The 9,132-nt window shown below is 42.5% G+C and overlaps 2 non-coding genes across 2 annotated transcripts; one reads left to right on the forward strand and one right to left on the reverse strand.

Moving 5' to 3' along the window:
• Positions 1-7,634: 7,634 nt before the first annotated feature.
• TRNAA-CGC (transfer RNA alanine (anticodon CGC)) lies at positions 7,635-7,706 on the forward strand. The gene has a single exon. It is a non-coding gene; the product is annotated as a tRNA-Ala (tRNA).
• Positions 7,707-7,984: 278 nt separating this feature from the next.
• On the reverse strand, positions 7,985-8,055 carry TRNAS-GCU (transfer RNA serine (anticodon GCU)). The gene has a single exon. It is a non-coding gene; the product is annotated as a tRNA-Ser (tRNA).
• Between the last annotated feature and the right edge of the window lie 1,077 nt (positions 8,056-9,132).

The raw sequence follows: 9,132 nt of genomic DNA on the forward strand, positions 1-9,132 counted from the left end.
GAAGGCTTCTTTCTGTGTGTTCATACGAAACTTGTAGTTTCTTCCACCATATCCTTTATTACACTATTGATACTTTATATTTGGTGGCCTCCTCCCTTGACCCAAAGTACAGTCAGAACAGTAACTTTGTCACTTTTTTATCCTTAACTTTGAACACAGTTGTAGTATATGGTTGGTGATCAGTATAATTGCTTTGAATAAAAGATTGAGTAAATGAATAGGTGTAATGTTCTTTAGTATCAGAAAAGAAAAAGGAGAGCCTTTCCTATTTGTAAATTCTCCTATGATTTAAGTACTTGTGTCTCATGTCCTTTCTTTTTTTAAAGATTTTCTTTGTCAGAGAGAGACAGAGAGAGCGAGCACACAAGCAGGGGAAGCAGCAGGCAGAGGGAGAAGCAGGCTCCCCACCGGACAAGGAGCCCGATGTGGGACTCTACCCCAAGACTCTGGGATCACGACGTGAATGAAAGGCAGCTGCTTAACTGACTGAGCCACCCAGGCGTCCCTCTCTTGTCCTTTCTTGATTCTTTGGACCTCACTAATTTCCAGATGAATTTGCTTCAGAAAAAATAGTTTATTTAAGGTTGGTATTAAAGGATAAAGAGCATGAAACAGCTCTTTTGCTAGAAGACAGGGAAACTTTCCACAGAGAGAAACTGTGAATTACACAGCATTTATTAAAAGAATTAACATTCAGTTTTGTAGTGAAGTAACTGTTATTAATGTCAACCAATGACTTCCATGTCACTAAATCTAATGGACACTTTTTAAAAAGATTTTATTTATTATTTTATATGTTTGAGAGAGAGAGAGTACACAAGCAGGGGGAGTGGTAGGCAGAGAAAGAAGCAGGGTCCCTGCTGAGTAAAGAGCCTAATGCTGGACTCAGTTCCAGGACCCTGGGATCATGACTTGAGCTGAAGGCAAACACCTAACCAACTAAGACACCCAGGTGTCCCTCTAATGGACATTTTAAATCTTAGATAGAATACCTGATTTCACGGGGGATGGTATTTTAAATATTTAAGTATTTGAAATTCCCTTTCAAAACATTCTTTTCCCAGTGGGATCCCTAAGACCTTATTCCTCTGCTTTTCCTCCTGTCTCCCTGGTTATTCCTTTTCATTTTCCTTTCTCAGTCTTTACATATTAGAGTACCTGAAAGTAGATCTTCAGTACCCTTTGTCTCATTCTGTGCTCTAATTAGTCCCATCCAGTCTCTGACTTTATTTTCTCTATACCGGTGTTTCTTAAGTATGTATTTCAATGCCAAACCTGTCATCTCCAAATCCAGCATCTAAATATCTGCTCAGGGTCTGTCTTTGGAGAGATGACTGTACCTCAAATTGAACAAAATAAAGATAGAATTAATGACCACCTATAAAGCTTGCTCTCCTTCCAATGTATTCTCTTTTATTGAATGACACTATCATGCACATAATTGTTTAAATCAGAGCACCTCCTTCTCTCCAGTATATATACATATATATGTGTGTATATATAGTTTTTCTTGCAGAGCTATGGAGTTTTTCCTGGGGGTCCACATAATATTTCTCTAAATGCTGTTAAGGGTAGAGGCATTCTTATTATCCTTTTTGCCTTTTTTGTACATCAGGCAAGAACTTTCAGTTTCCCAAGTGAGGATAAGGGCAATGCCGTAGTTGGCATCTGCATTGTTACTCAAGAGGGGCAAGAAATATGAGTATTTTTGATACCTGTTAACATTTTAACCTGTTCCTCCCTTCTTAAGGAGTTGATAACATAATAACAAAAGTTTGGAATTGGAAAGGAGCAGCATGAAGTACGATCTTTGGGAGCTAAATGTCTCAATCCAGAGAGAAAGTTATGGCTTTTCTTAGTTGGCTCTAATCCTTTAAGTATGGTTAAGATACAGAGGACCTACTAAGAAAGAGTATCTCATTTTGGTGTGATTGCCTTTATATCCCTTTCCCTTTTGATCATAAATAAGCAGGAAAGTTCTATGTCCTTTCTATGCCTAGAATTAATGAAAAAGATAATTGCTAGCCACCATTCCACTTGTCTAATCCTGAGCTTATTGTCAGGGCCAGGAAACCCCAGCCTAGTGTTAGAGGTTGGCAATACTGCTTCTCATCAAAGACTTAGGGGCCACATAAGTCTATATCCTTACCTATGTTCTAGAAAGAACCATTATTTCTATTAATTAGAATTTAAGTTCTATTCTGAGAAAGAGAGACTACAAATAAAGTGGCTTAAACATGAAGAAAGCTTATGCCTCTCTTACAGAAGTCTAGATTCTCTCTGCAGAGAGCACAAAGGGACTAGACAGCTGTTTGGGACCCAAGCTGCTCTACCCAGGTATGGACATGAAACGTCATGTTTGACCACAAGCCCCCACTTTGAAGCAGGTGATATTGATCTCTGGCTGTGCTTAGACCTTCCCTTCCACATTCTTGCTTCAGCTCTTGGCACTCTGGCCAGTAGGGAAAGGAAAAAACTTTCCCTTTTCTCCAACCCTCACTTAGCTAGATTGAGGATTTAGTCATGAGAGTAAGTTCTACCAATAGGATTGGAGGGGAAATGGTGTTTGTTTACACCTTCTGGCACGTGTCCTAAGAGGAGGAAGATGTGCCTGTTCCTTCACCTACTGCCCAGGAGGGTAGGGAATATCATTGCTTCTGGTGTTCATATGTCCAGCTAGAAGCCAGAAGATTTATTATAGGAAGGAGAACAGCAGTCTGTGGCACATGCATAGAAGACATTTATTCAGCCTAGGAATACAGACTGAAGGGTGAGATAAGCTTGGTTTGACTTCTGCTTTCAACATCTTTACCTATGTGAACATGGGCAAATTAAATTGTTCCTGTTTCTTCCTTCAATACTCCACGCAAAACTCCTTTATAGCATTCATCAGTTGTATGGCAATGTTTGTTTGTGTTTGCCTGTGCTTAGTTTAGTTCCCAGCACGTAGCTTGTGCTCCCTGTTCTTGTTAACAGTTACTAGAGACAGTAGACACCCTACGGATGTGACAACTATTTGCTTCTTTCCTTCTATATACACAATTTTCCCTCTTTCGGGTACCACCTTTTCCCTTTCCAGATGAGTTATGCAGTCTGCAGTGTAATATCCCTCTGGCACATTCATCCCATTCCACTGTTAACACATTCCGTTCCCTTATGGACCTCCCCTTTTTAAAACTGTATTGAGGCCTAATTTACATATCATAAAATTCACACATTTTAACTGTACAATTACCTAATTTTGGTAATTTTACTCAGTTGTGTAATGATCATAATCCAATTTTAGAATCTTTTAGAATATCTCCATTACCCTAGTAGAGTCCTTTACACCTCTTTACCCTTAGACACCATTTTTTAAAAGTTACCCACTTGAGTTTATAAGCCAGCCTGTGTTATATGCCTATTGAGAATTTAGTGACTGCTACTGCTTTGGAGAATTCATATAGAATAATATACAATACTTATCTCTTTTGCTAGTTGTCAAAATAAGACCTCTGAGAACACCATAAGAAAATATATCCTATTTCCAGCTTTTGTGAATAGGCCAGTACTATAAGACTACAAACCCAATTATGAATAGATCATCTGAATTTGGAAAATCTCTCAGACCCCACATAGATATTTTTTTCTCCTTCCAGGCTTAAAACACCCTTTCTTAAACTGACTGACCATTGATAGTTTCCAGAAGTATGGGCTTTTTCTAACATCTCTTCTCTAAATGTCATCTTAAATATGTACCTCCTTCTGTTTCCATCTACTTGTAACCAGAATCTAAATTATAGAATTTGCATCTTTCTAAGTAGGCTCTAACTTACTGTTCAATAAATACTTCTAATTCCAAATGCAAATTATGATCACTAGAATTTTTCACTTTGGGATACTTATTGAAAAGAGTAATGTTTATTAACTTTCTCTGAATTAAATGTAACCAGTAGCTTTTTTGGCCCTCAGGTTGTTATTAATGATAATTAACTCTGGTAATGAAGAATTACTAATAGTTATGATCCTGAGGAGTAACATAATGTATTTCAAAGCACGGCCTATTCCTTTAGGTTTTGAGTAAAGCAATCCGATCTTTTTTTCATCCGGGAAAACCCAAGCACTGGGTATTCCCAGGTGCCAAGTGCAGATTATTCTCCACCCCTTTCCTATTCCCCTCTGGAGCTTTTCTAATGGCTAGCAAAGCAGCAGAAACACCTCACGAAGAGGAGATTGGATATATGAGGTTAAGAAATGCTTGTTTTTAGCACTTGAACACCTGCTTTCACCAGTTTTATTTTAGATGAAGGAAAATAGGGAAGAAAAGTTGGAATGAGTCAGCTTCTTTTCATCCTCTGGCAATGCCAATTTCCAAGTGTGGGGGGCTCTGGAGTCCTCTGCTTCAGACCTATGATGGGCTTGGCTGCTCATACGGCAGGGTGGAGAACCTGAGAAAGGGTGCCCCTGATGCTGTGGTCCTCTGCTTTAGCTGCATATAGGGCCACCTGGGAAGCCTTGTAAAAATCTCACGCCAAGAATGGGTCAGAATTGTTAAATCAGTATATTTGAAAATGGGATTCAAGCATCAGAATTTTTTTTTTCCTAAAGCTTGCCAAGTACTTCCAATATGCAGCCAAGGTCAAGAATCACTGGGCTAGTAATAGACCTCCCTTGTTTTTTTTCCTCCAGTTTTATTGAGATACAATCGATATATAACATTATATTCATTTAAGGCATACAACATGGTGATTTGGTATACATATATATGGCAAAGTGATTAAAAGAGTAGGTTTAAGGCGCCTGGGTGGCTCAGTGGGTTAAGCCACTGCCTTCGGCTCAGGTCATGATCTCAGGGTCTTGGGATCGAGTCCCGCATCGGGCTTTCTGCTCAGCAGGGAGTCTGCTTCCCCCTCTCTCTCTGCCTGCCTCTCTGCCTACTTGTAATCTCTCTCTGTCAAATAAATAAATAAAATCTTAAAAAAAAAAAAAAGAGTAGGTTTAGTTAAATACTATCACTGGACACCTCTTGTTGACATGCGAATAGTTCTAAAGCAGCAGCCCCTAGGTTTGGCTGCATGTCGGAATCATCTGAGATTTTTAAAAGACACTAATGCTTGGGCCCACTACTTGAGAGTCTAATTTAATTGGCTTGGGGTTGGGCTCTAGCAAGCATTAGCATTTGTCAAAGGCTCTGCCAGTAATTCTAATGTGCAGTCAGGAGTAAGAACTGCTGCTTGGACTGGAAATAAACATCTTAGCTCATAGTCAGCTCTGAAGGAAACGTGCTCTGTACCTGCTAGCCAGAGTGCCAAGAGCTGAAGCAAGAATATGAAGGGAAGGTGTAAGCACAGCCAGAGATCAATATCACCTGCTTCAAAGTGGGGGCTTGTGGTCAATCATTGCGTTTGATGTGGGGGGGGGGGCAGAGAAAGAGGGAGACTGAGAAGGAGAAATTTGTCTCCAATCAAGAGAAATGGGAGGGTAGAAGATAGAACTGTGTTTTTTAATACTCTATAATTTTGGACATTTTGGCTAGCCTCCCTTCTTCTGTGAACAAAGTTGACGCAGTTTTATTTGCAAAAAGTATAGATGTGATCCCAGTTTTCCTGAAAAGTCCCCCTAATCCAAAAGTGTGCCTCCTAGTCACCCTTTCCACCAACCACAGTGGCTGAACAAGCCCAGGGAGTTGAAGCCTTTCTTTTGGGTTAAGCCAAGCCAGTAAATCAACGTGATATCCTCTGTTGGCTTTAGAGCTTCATTTTCTTTATCAAATGCACTTGGTTAGGCCTTGGAATGAAGGAATAGGAGTGGGCATTTATGAAGAGACTTCTCTGGGCTTAGCTCTGAGATCTCACAATTGCCTGAGAAAGAAGGGAGTTATCCCAGAAAGGGAGTTTCCTGAGGTGATGGAGAAATAAGCCCGAACTTGAGGGAAGGGTACCAAAGAGCATGGCAACGTGAGGTCACTAGAGGCCAATGTACTTCCTTTACAATTAACTAAATGCTACCGTTGTAATTTGCCCTGGTGAAAACCTTGGGGGTGGAGAAATGGTTTTATCCCTGTTTCCCAATTCAGAGTCAACTGAACATGTTCATCTTCTAGTGCCTCAGGATGGAATCTAGGGGTTCGTTTGGAAATGTTCTAGCTTGGAGCAGAACTCCTAATGGCTGTCCACTGACGTGGTTTGTTTTTGTGTTTTTTTGTGGGTTTTTCCTTTTTTTTTTTTTTTTTTGACATTCTGTATTATTGTATTAGATCAGCATGTGGCTTGTTCTAGTTAAAAACAAAATCTGATTATGAGCCATTATTTGTTTAAATTACTGTAAGCAAACACAGTAACTTATTTATTTTTAATCCAAGAGTGGATTATGAAGCTTGTGGGTTACTCAGAATTATTTTGCAACTTCTGCTCTCTGCTCTGCTTTTTTGGCCTGCTGACCATTTCATTTACAAGAGGTCCTTTACTGCAACTGAAGTGAGTAGAAATTCTAGGCCCTCCCTGTGCTACCTAACCTGTTGGGGTCTGCCGTACCGGTCAGGTCGACTGGACATGAGAGCGACCCAGCTCCCCAGACACTAGATCTCCCCCCCTCCCCGCTTCCATCAGGGGCCGGAGGCTTCTACACTGAGGCTTCGCTTGCCTGGGGGTGGTGTCAGTTTAAACCGCACCGGGAAGGGTCAAACACACATCATCCCCCTAGAATGCAAGTATTATGTAGCCCAAACAACTGCAGAGAAGCAATTTCCGAGGCAACAGGACTCAGGATACGTTTCTTCATTCGGGGCTGGGGGCGCGATTAGTTGTTAGGGAGGGTTCAGAGGACATTAAAGGAGGTGTTCAGTGACTTACTTTACTGTCTTAACATATCCATCAGTCAGAGGTGTCCAAGGTGTAAATATCAGAGAGAAAAATCCGTCCTGAGCAGGTTCCCCGCCCAACTTTATCATCATTTATAGATAATTAAGCAACAGAGAGGGGGGCGGTGTCATGTTTTGTTTGGTCCCCACGGAGAAGAGCGTGTTGCAGAATCGTTCACACCTCCCGGAGGTGGCCGTACGAACTCCCGCAGACCCCGGCTCGCGGGGACCTGGCCTGAACAGGTCGATTACCTGGGATGCGAGTTTATTGCGGGGCGGGGTTGGAGGGACAGGTAAACCAGGTTTCCGAGTGCGCACAGAAGGTCCCCAGCCTCTACTTCGGGAGCAGGTCTCCGCCAGCACCGGGGCGACGCTCCCCGCGCGGGGCCGCGGGCGCGTTGGGCGGTGGATCGCGACCGCCAGTCCGGGGGGAACGCGGGTGGCGCCCTCGCCACCCCCGCGCCTGCGCCGTAAAGCGGCGGCGGCGCCCAGCCCTGGGGCACTCTCTGGGCGACGGTCCCGCCTCCTCGCGGGGCTGGGCGCCCCCCCCCCCACCCCCGCCTCCCGCTGCGAGCTCCCGGCCCCGGCGGGCGTGCTGGGGAGCGCGTCCCGCCGGCGTCCCAGACGGCGGGCGGCATGGGGTCCCGAAGCACCAAGGAAGCAGCCTGAGACGAGAGTCGAAGGGTAGGAACGTGCGCGGAGGCGCGCACCGAAACAGACGCCTGAAACCTCACTGGTCTGACCAGCGCTAAAGGGACCGAATGAATCCCTTTACCAGAAAAGGGTTCCTCGGCTGGGGGATGTAGCTCAGTGGTAGAGCGCGCGCTTCGCATGTGTGAGGTCCCGGGTTCAATCCCCGGCATCTCCAAACAGCCAAGATTACTTTTCTTTTCCTCTTCTAGAACGCTAGCATGCATACGTTTTGCTTACATATTCAAGGGCTCTCGGAAACAGTCTTAAAGTGAGGCTAAGCTCAGAGAAACAACCTTTCTTCTTGTAAGTAAAAGTGAAACCGGAAATTACCCTCGGTACTTCATTCTTCATGTGCATAAAATCAACTTTTGGATATCGTTACTTAACTTGCTTGGGGAACCTAACACACATGGGTGGAAAGTAAAGGAAAAAAAAGGAAAAAGGTAACCCTGTTGCATTGGCCGGGAATCGAACCCGGGCCTCCCGCGTAGCAGGCGAGAATTCTACCACTGAACCACCAATGCTCACGGGAGAAGTTTCTTTCCACATTTTAATAGAAGAGATATTTCCGTGTGTGTAATGATTCCCCTTGTAATTATATGTTTTTGTATTTGATATTAAAGAAAGCAATGATATTTGTAATTATAATAAAATATTGGGAAAACATTAACATTTACAAAAAAATCCTATTATATTAACTTCTGTTGAACTTATGAAGTGATTGTTCTGAAGCTGACCTTGGTGAGGCAGGCAAATGAAAATCTTGTTATGTATGTACAGGATTACACAATTACCTGGCTGTATGTAGACATTTAGACAATTTACATCAGCCTCTCCCTAATTATCTTTTAGCTATTGGGATAAATACATGATGATCTTTGTCAAGAACAGGAGATAAGGATGAGGGAGCTGTGACAGGAACTGGGACCCTGATCCAAATTATAAAGGTAAATTAGAACTATGTGATCTGAACAGGGAAAGTTGAAGCATTTGTGATTCTAGCCAAATGACCTAAATTCTCTAAACTGCCTCTTCCTTCATTGTGAATGACTTGATCATGGGACCTCTTTCAACTCTAATAGTATGAATCTGAACCTTTATTCTTAGTGCCCACAGAAAGTAAAACTGCAAACCCTGCAGCAAAGATATATGAGGGAGAGAAACTAAAGTGAAGGAAAGGCATTTATGGAAATGAAGGTAAATACAAGATAGAAGTTTCTGAATTTAGACATCATTGGTCCTTTATCTGTGAGGGGGAAAATTCCCAACAATTTGAAGGATCTTTGATAGCTAAGGAAGATTTGGGGGTTGTGGGGGGAAGGGGATATGAGAAAATAATAGTAAACATGGTAGCAGTGAATATATGCTTGGCTATGTAAGGGCATTACACATGGATTTGAACCCAGCGAGGTAGGTATTATAATTACCTCCCCTTAACAATTGAGGGAATTGAGGCTCTTAGAGGCAACACTGGAGCACATGTAGTATCAAGCAATCTTTGGTGCTCAGTCACAGCCCTGTTGCACCAGAAATACTACATCAGCTCAGGACACTATATATGAAAAATAGTAGAGTGGAGTTAGAAAAAATCATAAAAGGCT

This window comes from Mustela nigripes, chromosome 3, assembly GCF_022355385.1.
Source record: "Mustela nigripes isolate SB6536 chromosome 3, MUSNIG.SB6536, whole genome shotgun sequence".
Lineage (NCBI taxonomy): Eukaryota > Metazoa > Chordata > Mammalia > Carnivora > Mustelidae > Mustela > Mustela nigripes.